Source organism: Sturnus vulgaris, chromosome 2 (assembly GCF_052056855.1).
Source record: "Sturnus vulgaris isolate bStuVul1 chromosome 2, bStuVul1.hap1, whole genome shotgun sequence".
NCBI classification, from domain to species: domain Eukaryota; kingdom Metazoa; phylum Chordata; class Aves; order Passeriformes; family Sturnidae; genus Sturnus; species Sturnus vulgaris.
Genome location: NC_142244.1, coordinates 113,260,352 through 113,273,918, shown reverse-complemented (window position 1 = coordinate 113,273,918; position 13,567 = coordinate 113,260,352). Strand labels below are relative to the sequence as shown.

General features: G+C 43.3%; 1 long non-coding RNA gene across 1 annotated transcript in view; it reads right to left on the bottom strand.

The window, feature by feature from the left end:
* Positions 1-1,848: 1,848 nt before the first annotated feature.
* The window catches only part of LOC148224977 (uncharacterized), a 30,564-nt gene continuing 18,845 nt past the window's right edge, over positions 1,849-13,567 (bottom strand). Inside the window, exon 3 of the long non-coding RNA XR_015801859.1 lies at positions 1,849-5,138. This is a non-coding gene — a long non-coding RNA (uncharacterized LOC148224977). The remainder of the gene's footprint in view (positions 5,139-13,567) is intronic.

Sequence of the window (13,567 nt, the reverse complement as noted above, 5' to 3'; positions counted from 1 at the left end):
AGGCATTCTTCATGGCCCATAGCAGAGAAGGACAGAACAATTTTGCATCATAAATACAGGAAAAACATGTGTTTTCAAATGAGAATTTAAAAAAATAAGTAAGATATGCCCTCAGAGGCAGGCAGCTTGTTCCTAGAGGCAGCAGCAACCATGCAAAACCACATAAAGGAGTAAAGAAAGGCATAATGGTAGATAACAAGAGGTAACAGATTGCAGTAGGAGGACAAAGAAAGAAACCAAATGCTGAGATGGAGCAAGCCCCAGTGGACTTTTAAAAACAAGAGTGCAAATTGAAAATGAAAGGAGCAGAAAGCATACACGGATCTGAGGATGAAAATCATTCCTGTTGTTTTTTTGTGGCATGAGCATATGTAATGCACACTGCTTGTTAGTGGCATATCACCTAACATCAAAGGGTTCATAAACAGCATCTCCTGACATGGCCTCCTGAACTCAGCATAGCCCCAGGAGCCTTCTGCTCTGAAGATCCAGAAGTGCCGACCATCCTGTGCTGCTCCTCACCCTCTGGACCATTGTGTGGGCCTGTGGGTGTGTGTGCAAAAATGCCCACATAGGAGAGAAGAAGTGGGAGAAATTGGACAGAGTGGGAAAAGTTGAGCAAACTCCACTTGCTGGCAAGTGCCAGAGCTTTTACTCTGACCTCTCCAATCCTGGGTGTCCTATTTCTTTTTTGTGAGCTTCCACAGCAGCTTATGCCAACCTAGGGCATAGCTTTTGCTCTTCCACTGTCCTGCCATGGCCCTTCCTTTGTGCCAGAACTGGGAAAAACTTCAGGGAGCTAACTGCTAAACTAACCTTAACCAAAGAAAAAAGGGGACTAGTTTCAGATCAGTGTTGCTCTTCTCCTCACTGGAGTGGAGTTAGTCAAATTGTGAGCCAGTTTAAGCCACTGAATGGGCAATTTGAGTTCTGGATTGGAGGTGCAGGACCGTGGCAGCTTCAGTTTAGATGAGGTTAAGCTGCCATGGAATGGTGCTCCGGCTGTTTTCCTTTCCCACTCTGAGCTGTTTTTGTCAATTTAGAATATGTTTTTCTCAAGGCAGGGAGTGTTTCCCATTATGTGTTTGTGCATTGCCTAGCAAGTTGGAACCCTGATCTGAGGTGGAAACTTGAGGCCCCACCATAGTACAAATAATAAATGTAACACAGTGAAGAACAGATGCATTCACATATGGTGCTTTATAATTCAGACAAATAAAAATTCTTATGTTGTATGTTAAAATAATTCTATATGTGCCACGGTTAGCATGAAAACTGAAAATAAAAACAAAGCCATGGAGAGTCCGGGCATTTAGGAGTCCATAGCCTACTTCTGCATCCACAAACACAGACTCCTCTGTGGCCAGTCCTCATTGCCTCATCATGCAGCAGTGCCCTCTAACTTTAGTGTTGTCCAGGTTGTGCTGTCTTTTCTTTTAATATTAATTTCAGAATTCCTTTCCAGCCTACTCAGGCATCTTCCTAGCCAGCCATCCCCTCCACTGCACATATGGGACTGTATATAAAGTATCCACAACTTTTTCATTTTGCATAGCTCCCAAAGAGCACACCATTTTTGTCTTCTTGAGAATGTGGTCCCTAATGGCAGCATCCTCCTGGGGCAGTTTAGGTTTCCACTGGGCTCTGAATAGGGATCATTGTGACAGAGGGTATTTTTTCCTGTGCTGTGCTGGCATTGGCAATAATAGTAGCAACAACTATTTGCAAAGAGGAAAGCTATTTGTGGCAATCTCTGGCATATAGTATTATTTAACTCTTTTGGAAGAGGCACCTTCCAATAAAAGAAAGAATGACTTTTGAAAGAGTTACAGCCATATGGTAGTTCTGAGTGAATTACATGAGTCATGTTCTCACAGGTTGATAGAGGTGGAAAAAAGTTCTTAAAGTGTGTCTTTATTTTTTTATTTTTAAATCACACTAATCCAAACTTTGCTATGCCAATTTCCAGAAAATTTATTCCATATATAACAAGTGCTGCAGATTTTGGAGGGTTGTTCTACATTCTTCAAAAATAATTAAATGGTTTAATTCCTTTTTAAAGCACCAAAATCACATCAGGCTCTAAAGTCATGAGCTTTGCCTCTATAATTAACATTCATAAATACAGACTTAGCAAGGCTGGCTTTCAAAAGGATGATGCATTTCAGGAATACAAATTTGCATGTACAAACTGGATACACCAAATGCAGCATTTCTGACTTCTTAATATCAATTTACTTATTTTACCAATTTGCATCCCTGCTAATCAATGAAACACAAAGCAAAAAAAAGCATTTTGGACAATTGCCAAAAGTATATCACAAGGGAACATAAATCAAAGCACTAGTCCTCTATGCTGAGCATTCATTAGTAACTAACATTAAATTGAAGTGAACCTTTTTACAAGCAAGGAAAACAGGCAATCCTGGAAATTGTTTTACTAGCAGCTCTGTATCCACTTTTCCTTTCCCGGTCAACTGGAGGAAACACAGTCTAAGCAAAGCATTTGGCAATAAAGATCCTACATAGTTTCCACCATATTAATAGATTTGGAAAATGTGCAGAAAATAATATCCATAGAAAATGTACATAGGGCCAAGCTGTTGCCGAGAAGCAGGGCATTTATTTAATAGGTGTAGAGACAAAAATTAACATTTCTACATCAGTCTCATCTATCAGCTTGAGAAATCCATTCTAGTACATGTCAAGCACTGACCATACAGAGGACCATGAGCAGTGTTTGGACTTCAGCAACTTGACAATAAGAGAGAGCTGAAAATATCAAGTATTTCTTCATTCAAACCAAACTGGTTTTTGTCAGTACAGTGGGGTAAAACTCTTGCCATACTATGGGATTAAATAGTTGCAGAATAGGGCCAGGTTCTCTCCAGCCAGTTTATGAACTCAGAAGTTTATTTAGGTTGCTGGACTAGTGCCAGTTTACAACTGCTAATGAGCTGATCCCCACAATCTTTTTCCTTTTAAACCAGTCAGAATTAACCAAGATAAACTCTTCAGCCCTACGCTACTGGTTGCCTGAGGAAATATTTTGAAAGGATTCTTGCCTAAAATGTAAATATCTCAAAAACTAACTTCTGGGCATATATTTGGTGTATTACTGGAATTGGTGAGCATCCTATATAATATGAGCATGTCCTGCATCCTATGTGAAAAACCATGCAGCCAGTAATTTTCTGGCACTTTTGGAACAGCTGCTCACTTCTCCAGCAAAGCCGTGAGTACACACTATTAGAAGTGCAATCATGCTATACAGAGTTATTTTTCCTTAGTTCTAGTGTGTAAAACCTGGCAACTTTACCTTGGCAAAGGGCTAAGAGTTCACCCAAGCTTGCAGTCTGTCCGAGCTTTAGCTCTGCTTAACGTGGGGAACACCCTGGTGAGTGCCTTGAGCCTTTGTGGTGTCCACCAGCTCCATGTCAGTACAAGTGACTGAGAACAGCTCACGGAAGGCTGAGCAGAAATCAACCCCGTTGCTCCAGAGGCATCCCTTAGGGAGAGGAGACTCAACTGGACCTGCCCAACATTGCCTTCTCCCTCTGTCTTCCCACAGGGAATAATAGGTTGGATCAGTGAGAGGCCAGGATGAGAAAAAAAGCAGGTCGTACTCTAGCAGTGAAGACTATCACCACCCACTTGTCACTCCCTTCTCTGATTTTTCTCACAACCATCATATACAGTGAGAAGAATATGGTGTCTGTTGGGCTCCCACTCTTATCCAGCTGGCTTACCCTTTTAAAATTCTATTTCTCTAATGATTTGAGCTTTCCCTCCCTCTAATCCTGGAGCCCTTTTTTTGACTCAGCACTGATCATCATAAAAAAATGCAACAACAGGACTTCCTTCCTCCTTTTTCTCCCATTTGCACAGGGCTGGCAGAGTTTCTCAGTGCTTGGGATCTGGTTCATTTGGTGACCTCCTAGTGAGTCACCAGGAGCACACAGTCCCAGCCACAGCCCTCTGAAGGCACGTGGTGACCTGCTCCAGCCCTGCAGAGCTGGGAGAAGTCACAGGGCTGCAGTGGATGAATCCACAGCCAAGGAGTCAGCAGCAGTCTGATAGCCAGGAGGAGCTGTGGGCTGGCAGGAGCTTCTTCCCTGGCTCTCCTTGGGTGGCAGCAGCTGGCTGGGAATGGACAAACCCTTCTGGCCCTGGGTTTTCACTTTGTTTTCCAACTGTGAGTGTGCAAGAGCAGTCAATCTGTCCTGAGCAGAAGAGCAAAGAGCCAGAGCGTGTGCATGTGGACAGGGCAGCAGAAAAGGGGGTGAGTAGGGGGAGGAGTGGTTTGGAAAGAGAGCTCATAATCATGGTTATGTGTTCATACACATGTGCATCTGTAGGAGAAAAGAGAGACCAGCCTGTGGACTGGAAGTGATGGGAAAGTTTTGCAGTTTTGATTTTGACAGCTTTTCTGAAGATAGTTCATGGCTTCTTGCACCGTTCACAGAGGGGCTGCATTATTCCTTTTCCAGGCTAGCACTTTGAGAAAAGCCTTTCTTTGAATTACTATGGTATTTTTCTACTCACTGTGGTATTCACAGATACGAAGGGAGGTGGGAGCAGAGCCCCCTAAATCCATAATCACTGTGTGCAATTACATTCATAAATGTCACCATTGATAAGTACAGTGTGTTGTACAACCAGCCAAGTGTTACCCAAACACAGAGCATTTTTATATGGCCAATCAGAGCTATAAGGAGACATTTTGATGCTGGGAGTATGTCCTCCACTCCACTCCCCACTCCAGCCTGACTTCTCCAACTCCAAAACTTCTTCTGGCCACCACTGTTGCCTTCAGGTTCTCTGGTTTGGAGCCACAGAGACCATACCTGGTGCTGGTCTGTGCTTTTTCCCTTGTTCAAAACTCCCGTTTAACCCTGGTGTTCTTCTCTTGTCCATGGAAGCCTCGCACCCTCCTGTAAACCAAGTATTCCCTTCCCTGGGAATGAGACCTTTGTCTTGTGTTGCAGCCTATCCAACTTGAACAGTTCTTTTTGCATGTGCTTGTTGTGTGACAGAAGAAATCTGAAGCATCTTCCAAACATGAAAAATCGGCCTCTTCCACTGCAGTCCAGGGGAGGTTTGCCAACAGCTGTACAAAAATGGGCTCAAACTCTCATCTGAAAGACAGATGAATAAAAAAATGCAACAGACATTGCTGCTGAAAATAGATAATTTCTAATTCCCCCAGCTCTCTTTGTGGTTTAAAATAAGCCTTTCTGCATTAAGACTACAGTTTTCAAACTAACGAAATTAAAAAACCCAAAATGTTCTTTCCGAGTGTTGTTTCAATTACATTTCCATGAGTCTACATACTTTTGATGTGTGAATTTTCCCATTAGATTCAGATTGCTTTGGTTTGGACTCCGTTGGTGAGGCATACCCTGTACAGTGGCAGTGGGATGAGACCTCTCATTTTTACATCCGAGGGACCAAAGGAAATGAGTCAGCAAATTGGCAAGGTCCTATCTGATTGCAAAACTGCTGAGCATGATCAGTCCTTGGGATTCAATACCTATCCCTTTCCTTGTAGCTCCAGATCTGCTAAGGGATCATGATTTCAGAGTCAAGAATGAGCAGGTACTTTTATCCTGTGTGCTACCCTAGTCTTTAATACATGCATGTGAAGGACCTGACTGTTAGTTGTTATTAAGAATATTTTTTACTCCTATGATTGAATCAACTGCTGCCTGGAAGTGTTATATTTAAGTAGTGGATTGTTGCTACTAGTGGATTTTGAGTTAAAACAGACACCACAAAGATTGTTCTGGCCACAAAGAAGCATGTGGAGGAAATCAGAAAAAGATAACTTGGAGGAGTAAGACATGGAGTAGCCTTTCAAGAAACAACAAGTTGACTTCTTTTCAGATAGAACTTGGCCCATTTATGAAAAGTACTCTATATTTGTGCTACTTGTGACTGAATTTGATGTTCAGGAGTTTTCTTCCACTTCTACGTTCTCTGACTCCCACCTTTAAGCCTACTTTCTGCAACAGAGAATCCCAAACAGATGCTTTAAGCATTTATTTTGTTTCTTTTCTTCATGCCTCTTTCTAATGTATTTCATCTGCTATAAACAGCAAGTGTGAACCACACTGAAATAATGAAATGTCAATATGCAAACAATACCCTTTCTCAGGGACAATGTAAAGGGCAGGAATATAAACTTAAGTCTCAAAGGCAATAAATGTTCCTCAATTAGTCTTGAAAAAATGCATTTCATCTACCTAAAATGCATGAAAGTTTACGTATTTTGGTATTATTTACTCTTCCTCCCTATTAAGTGCATAGTGCTTTGCTGATTATGGATTATGGCTAGGGAAAGAAGGCAAGTTTATTCTAAGGAAAGCACAGTAATTGCCCCTATATTTCCATTCAACCACTCTCCAGTTTTTAATGTCCAACCCCTCCTATTTTATTATGACTAAATAAGCTTGAAAATTTATTCCTTTGGGATTCTTGCTTTTGGAACAGGATTTCATCAAAGGAATGCCCAGAGCCTGGCAACTAATAATGACTATGCATCTTGGGCTTTCACCTGCACTGGTTCTGGGAGAGTTAAAATTTCGTATACAAAGCAAAAAGAGCTGTTAAAATTTTGATTCCCAGTGCAAGTCATCATTTACCATATGGTCAGGTATTTACCCCAACTCCATGTTGTTCAGCAGTCAGAGGTTTGCGTGGGGTGGGGGTGAAGCAGGGGGTTGTTGTTTTGATTTCAAAGTCTTGTGCATCAAACTGTCTCTAAATTGCTGTCACCACAATGCCTGTGAACCAGTCTGCTGTGTGAGTCTGACTGGAACAAGCCCCAGAAAACACTGTCCTTTATCCTCCCCCTCCCCACACTCTGGCTGTGTGTCCTTCAAAGCTGGGATGGACTCTGGGACCTTTCATGCACTGCTCCACCTTACCTGACTTGCAAGCAGACAAGACCTGTCAAACCAAGCACAGGAAAGATAATCAGAGAGCTAATACTAGTGCTTTCAACTTTGCTCCTACTTTCAGTGGTGAAAAGCAAGTTTGCCTCTCAGTCATTAGGCTACTCAAGTTGCCAGAAAGGCAAATAGCCAATATACACCCACTGGCCACCTCTACGGGGCTTTATGTTGTTGTTTGTCATTTATTTCTGCGGCTGGTACTAATTTTCAGTTTGTCATCCTTTGACTCATAGAAATTCTTCCCCTTCAAAAAGGATGCATCTCCCTGCCGACCACGGAAAAAACGTGGCATGCAATTCAATCCTTTCCTGATAGCACTGGAGACGAGGAGAGGGCAAGTTAGAACACCATGATGAGGAAGTTCTGTCATTTCCAGAAGGAAGCATGATTCACTGTGTGGAGCATTTTTGGGAGCCTGAATCAGAGCTGTCGAGGAAGTCAGTTCTTGGACAGTTTAATGTTTAGTTTAACTATGACTTTACCGGTGAAACACATGCCTCCCCCCACAGCCAGTGGCTATGGAGAGATCAGATAACATGCCGCCGAGGAGCAAGCAAGAAGATTGCCAAGAAAGCGGTTTTCAAATGTTTCGGATAAAATGAGAAGTGCCCCAGAAAAATCTGTCCTTAAATGTCATTGTGAAGCAGCGCTCTCCTGAAAGCAGACTTGAGGGAGAAATATTTTCTCACACTTTTCCCGAGCACAGTGCAGGCAGTGGGAGGGACCTGCAGGGTGGCCATAAGGAGCCTGCAAGGAGGGGAGGGCCATGCAGGGATGCAGCCAGGCTCCTTCCCAAAAGGTCTGGAATTAGCGCTAGAGGAGAGATGGCTTCATTAGTCATAGCACAGACCTGCTAAGTAAAGCTATCTGCAGAAAGAATGAGTTGTGTGTTAGCTGCCAACAGACTGCAGGAGAAATTCAAGTTGTTGTTTTTAATTGCCTATTGTAGCCTAAAAGAATCACGATTTGATTAATGTAGCATCCCCCCTCTGCCCAGCGCACACCCCCTCGAACGCACACACCGTAATGCAGGAAACAAGATTAGATTGGAGTGTCTTTCCCTGATCTTTTGCCTCCCCATATTCCCTTCTTCCCCACGGGAAAAACAAGGACTTACTGGCAAAGTATGCATCTGGGAAGGGTCCTCAGCTCAGGAGCTGGGCATATTCCGGGGCTACCACAACTGGTTTGGAGCAGGTAGCCAACTACACCTTTTCTTCCCAAATGTAGTTTAATAAAGTGAGGAGACAGAAGAAAAATCTATGTTATTACTTGTGAAGATTAGCAGACTGTTGATGTATTTGTGCCTCCAGGGATGTGTGTATATCACTGAGGTCGAGCAGAGGGAACTCTCGAGATATTTACTGTATGGAAATACATGCAAGAACCCAAAACACAGTGTAGGAGGGCGGTGTTTATAGCCTCTACATTTAAATAAATAGAAACCATCCTTTAAACTCACTCTTTGCGCTCTGTTTCATAGGGATTTACGTTTCTGGCCTCGTGGATAAGGAAAGACTGAGTATTAGGGAGAGGCAGTGTTCTTATAGGATGTGAAAGGAAATAATGGGATACACTGAGCATGCCTACGCATCCCTCGAAGACGTCACTCTATCTGGGAGCCAAAAGGTAAGGGAGTGGGTTTGCTGACTATGACACATGGTGGGAGGAGATCTGAGACACAAAGGAGTCATGGGTGTGAACCAGGAAACTGGACCGTGCCCACCCAGCTTTTTTGTTTGCTTGAGGAGGATGTAAAATATGCTTACACGAGTTGTGCTCCAGCTCTGGCGCTAATTGTTAACAATAAAAGGTCACCAGAAAACAATTGCTGGGAACCAGAATTACACAAGGGGCCTGGGTAATGCGATCACTCGTTCGAGGGGGAATGCCATCCTGCCAGGGAGGGTGCTGGGGGATCCTTGGGAGGGACTCAGGTCAGCCAAGGAAGGGAGGTGAGCCTGTGTCAGTCAGACCTGCCCCACCAGCTCCCTGCTCCCAGACGGACATACACACATACGCCAGTTTCAAGCTTATTTAGCATTTATTTTAGGGAGTTTAAATGCAAGGTGAAGGGCTGTTCTTTTTCCTTTTATTCTGGGAGGAGAATATTGGCTTGGACATCCCTGCCTATGGCAGAGTTAGGGCTTTGGGGGGTCATGCTGGGTAGGTTTGGACAGCAGAAACACAGACTGCCATCTGAGGGAGGGCTGGGGTGAGCTGGAAGCAGCAGATCCCAAAGGAAAGAGAGGGAGGTACCGCTTGAGTGTCTTATTCCCTCCCAAAATATGTCTCTACTTCATGGGTGTGAGTACTGCTCTGGAAGAAATTTCTAAGCTAGCATTAAATTCATCTGTGTGAACACCAGCAACAGCTGGAAAATCCTGCCAGCATGTTGGAAAAGTATTTGGACAACCCATCCTATCCCAGGTCTGTGCTCTTGTGGCTCTCTGGTCTACTTGCACACCTCTGCTTGTGTGGTCAGCACATCATGAGCTGGGCTCCAACCATCCTGCTTATTTAACCTCCAGAACTGAACAAAATTAAGGGATGTCTGAATCAATGAGAGATGCTTTTAGGCCATGTCCATGCTGAGGAACAGCCTGAATGTCAGAGAGGGGCTGAGTTCAGGCCATTTGACAGTCAGTGGTGGGTACAGCCACAAAAATGCCAACCCCATATGGATTTAGAGGTATTCTGGAGCATCCCATGTCTGAGCAGACTCAGGCCCTGTCTGCCCAGCCTTCATTCCACATTCACATGTATTTAACTATTACTAAACGGTCCAAAGACATTTATTTACCCTTTCCTATACCTTGCCCTCTGAGAAGTTGTACTTGTGTCTAGCCCACCCTAACCTGACGTCCTGAACCCTGAGCTTTCTGTAGCTGCATCCACCAGAGCAGCACAACTTTGTTACCCCCACAAAGGCTTCCATCAGCCACAATCAGCTCTCTCCCAGCCCTTCAAATCAATTCCTGCAGCCAAACTTTACATCCAGGGAGAAAGAATAAACACATGTGAAAAGCAGTCATTCGGGGACAGGGCACAACTCTTTTCCCTTCTCCCAGTGATTGCACGTGTCTGATAGTGCCCATGCAATTTTGAAGGTGTTCTGTTTGTGATGGGGTTCAAGTCTGTTAAAAGAAGGCTCTACCAAAAACCATTTTCTCAACAATTCTGTCAGGTCTAGAGACAGAGGCAAAGATGCCACAGATGACCAAGCAGATACTCCATAGGTGTTCAGTACAGAAAATTTCTCAAAAAAGCTGCAAAAATAGCATGCAGCAGTAAAGCAGGATGGGGATAATAACTTCTCCAGCAGCTGAAGGACACTGTGAGAGATGTTATATGATTTATGTGAGGAGAGCTTGCTGAATTCTCAAACCTTCCCACATGCTGTTCCCTCGTGTGAAGAATTTTGTGTTCTGCAGACAAGGAGAGCTCAAGAAGTGACAAGGCACATCCTTGTGAGATCTGGGAGTGAAAAAGGGTAGCAAAGATTAATTCAGGGCCTGGCTCTCGCTGAAAACATCATCATTATAAAAAGTGGAGGCAAGAGGCCTTTAATTCTCTTTGAAGGGATGCCAGGTATGTGCTAGAAGCTGTTGGAGCATGCCTGGGATCATGCAGATGCCATATGCAGGTCATAGGGGACCTGCCAGTATCAGTGTCACCAGTAGCAGTGCTAGAAAAGACACTCAGGAGCCACAGCACTCTGGGTGCTGCAGATATTTTGTCTATCTATGAATCCAGCCCCATTTAGTTCAGTTTGGTCACAGCATGTAAGAAAGATGCTGATAATCTGTTGAGGATCCAGAGCATTGTTGCAATCCTCACAGGAACAAGAAAAATTACCTGTGGGGCAAGGACTGGACAAACTGCATTTGCTTACTGTAAAGAAAAAGAGAAAGGAGTGAATGCTGAGAATGTTTTTAAATATCTGAAGGGTTACTACAAATAGCAGAACACAGATCCTGTGGTGAGATAGAGAGCTAAGGAGAGGCTTCAGCTGGAATAGGGCAGATTCTTATTAGACCAAGGGGAAAAAAAAACACCCAATCTTTGTGATAGTAAGATTATGAAGCCCTATAATGGACTGACTGGAGAAATTCTGGTTCATCCAGACAGAATGCTTTTGAGAGTAGAAAAACAGCAGCCAGGAAGGGCAAGGATGTAGCTGATGCTACCATGGATAACATCCTGAGTTCCTTCCAGGTAGTAGGCAAGCGCTACGGGGAAGAAGAGGAAAAAACAATTTTCCAAGTTGTCCTTCATTCATTCCTGTTTCCGCCTGTATCACTTTTCATTCCAGCTGCATTTAAAATGAGCAAAATGATTCCTCTGTTAACACATGACTGTGTAGTAAAACCCACGAGTTAGGAATGAGCAGGTCTTGAGAAAATAGAAGATATGAAAAATTTGTACTTTTATTATGGTGACCAAATCCTCCTTTTTCATAGAGCAGGTCTGATTTTGTTCATTTGCTCTCAGCAAGCAGAGTTAATGGTTACCGTTTTCTGTAAAATAGAACTTCCATTACTGAAGAAAAAATCATTTTACAGCACTCAGTCTTCAGCCAATAAAGTTTAAAAGCTGCATGAGGAGTTTTATATTTTGAAACGTTTACTTTTAAGTGAACTATAAAGATGAGTCTTAATGCCCAGATTTCTGAATCAATAAAAATGTTCAAATGTCTTTGTCAACAGCATAGTGAAACTGAAGCCAAAATGCCACTAAACAAAAGATAAAATCTTGGATGAAATACTCTGGCCTTTACTGTCATTTGTGAGAAGTGCTGTCTCTTCATGTGGAGCTATGAGCAAAAAGTGAGTCCTGCCACTGTGACCAGTGGGTCCTTATGAAGTGGGCCCAAAATAGACCAGTTAAAATAGTGCAGCGTTTGCTGTGTGCACTGGGAGTTTTAGCACATGCTTTTGATGAGAAGATCTTTATGACAGTAAATGTAGATACTCATTGTTGTATTTAAGGTTGAATTCCAGCTTTTGTCCTAAATCCTTCCTCCTCCTCCTCTCTGCTATATTTTTAGCTGCTCAAAACTTTTGGAAGCAATTCCTTTTCTGATTACAATTGTCACATTGCTTTTATCACTTCCTGGTAAAAGAATCCATGTTAGATTGAATAATCTATTTTTTTTCCTACTTGTTTGGATGTCCCTAAGCTGTAATTTGAAACTCAACCCTAGCCTAGCTCAAAACTAACAAACTACACACCCCTGAGGTATGCAAGAGAGACCTGTGAAACAAAATCACGCCTCAGGCAACAACTGAATCTATAAGGGTTCACTACCCACATCACCTTTTATGGACTCATGGTCCATAGTTGCAATACAGATTTCAATGAGTAATCTAAAATTGGAAGAAAAAAACTCCTGGGTTCAGCATGTTAAAAGCATTAATGTCCTGGAAAGTGCTAATGTGACTGTGGATTTGAAATCTCACACTTTCTTGTCCCAGGAGGGACATGTATACATGTGCTCTCTACTGACCCTTAGGTTTGGTCCAAGGAAATGATGCCCCATTCTGATGGTGGTCACAGATCTTGCAGTCTCAGAAACCTTCATGTCAGTGGTCTAAAATTAGGGGACAGATTAGCTGAAGCATGATGATTAATCATGACTTGAAATCACCATGTACATCTATTTGCAGGTTTGGCTTTTCACTGTTGTTTTTTTATGAGCAGGTAGTACAGTGTGTGCTTACCAAAAGCAGCCCCAGCCTTCAAGCAGGGTGACTGAAGAAAAGCCCTTTCAGTACCTGCAGAGCCAGACCTCCAGCAAAAGGCAGGTGTGTTCCCCACCACAGAGAAGTCAGTGAGAGCATCACAGACAGATTTGCTTAACCAAAGCCCTGTTTAGGAAAGAAAAGCATTCCTGGCATGTGAAGTTTTCTGTTATATAGAGCCTGAGGTACAGTCCTAGCTTTCCATGGGATCGGGATTTCAGGAGCCTGAAGGAAAATAAAGTCATAGCTTCATAGAAACCATAGTTTACAGTGTGAGCAGCTACTGAAGAATTGGTGTCTCTCCTAGGATGGTGTGGGGATATAGGGACTGCACTATTTATCTAACATATAAATGTGTGTAGGCATTTATATGTCAGTGCAACCTGTAAGGGAAAAGCAGCCCAGCCTAATTCCCTTCCTCAGGGCTGAGCCTGGAGTGTGCTGCCTGTCCCATCACGTGTGCAAATCTTCACGGACAAACAAGAACTTTCTCTGGCTGGAAAACTGTAACTTGCAATGCAGGGCATGCCAGCCTATGTCAGCAGTATTGCTCCCCTGGCACTGCTCCTCCCCATTAATTGTAGAGTAGAAAACATTCTTCTTCAGGCTTTTCCTCTAACTACCCCAGTGCGAGAGCCAGGAACTGTGGACATTTGTGTGGAGGGAATTTGGCAGCTGAAACGTGTGGAAGCCTGGCTCTGGCATGAGCCTTTCCAAGACCAGCATCTGGACTCCTGGTTAACTTCCTGACTGATCTCCTGCCTCAGACAGGATGCCAACCTCGATAAGTGCACCAAACATAAGGGGAGGGCTGGGCAGAGGCTTGGACATCTCTTCTGGTTTAAAAATAGCGGAGCAAATCCAAAG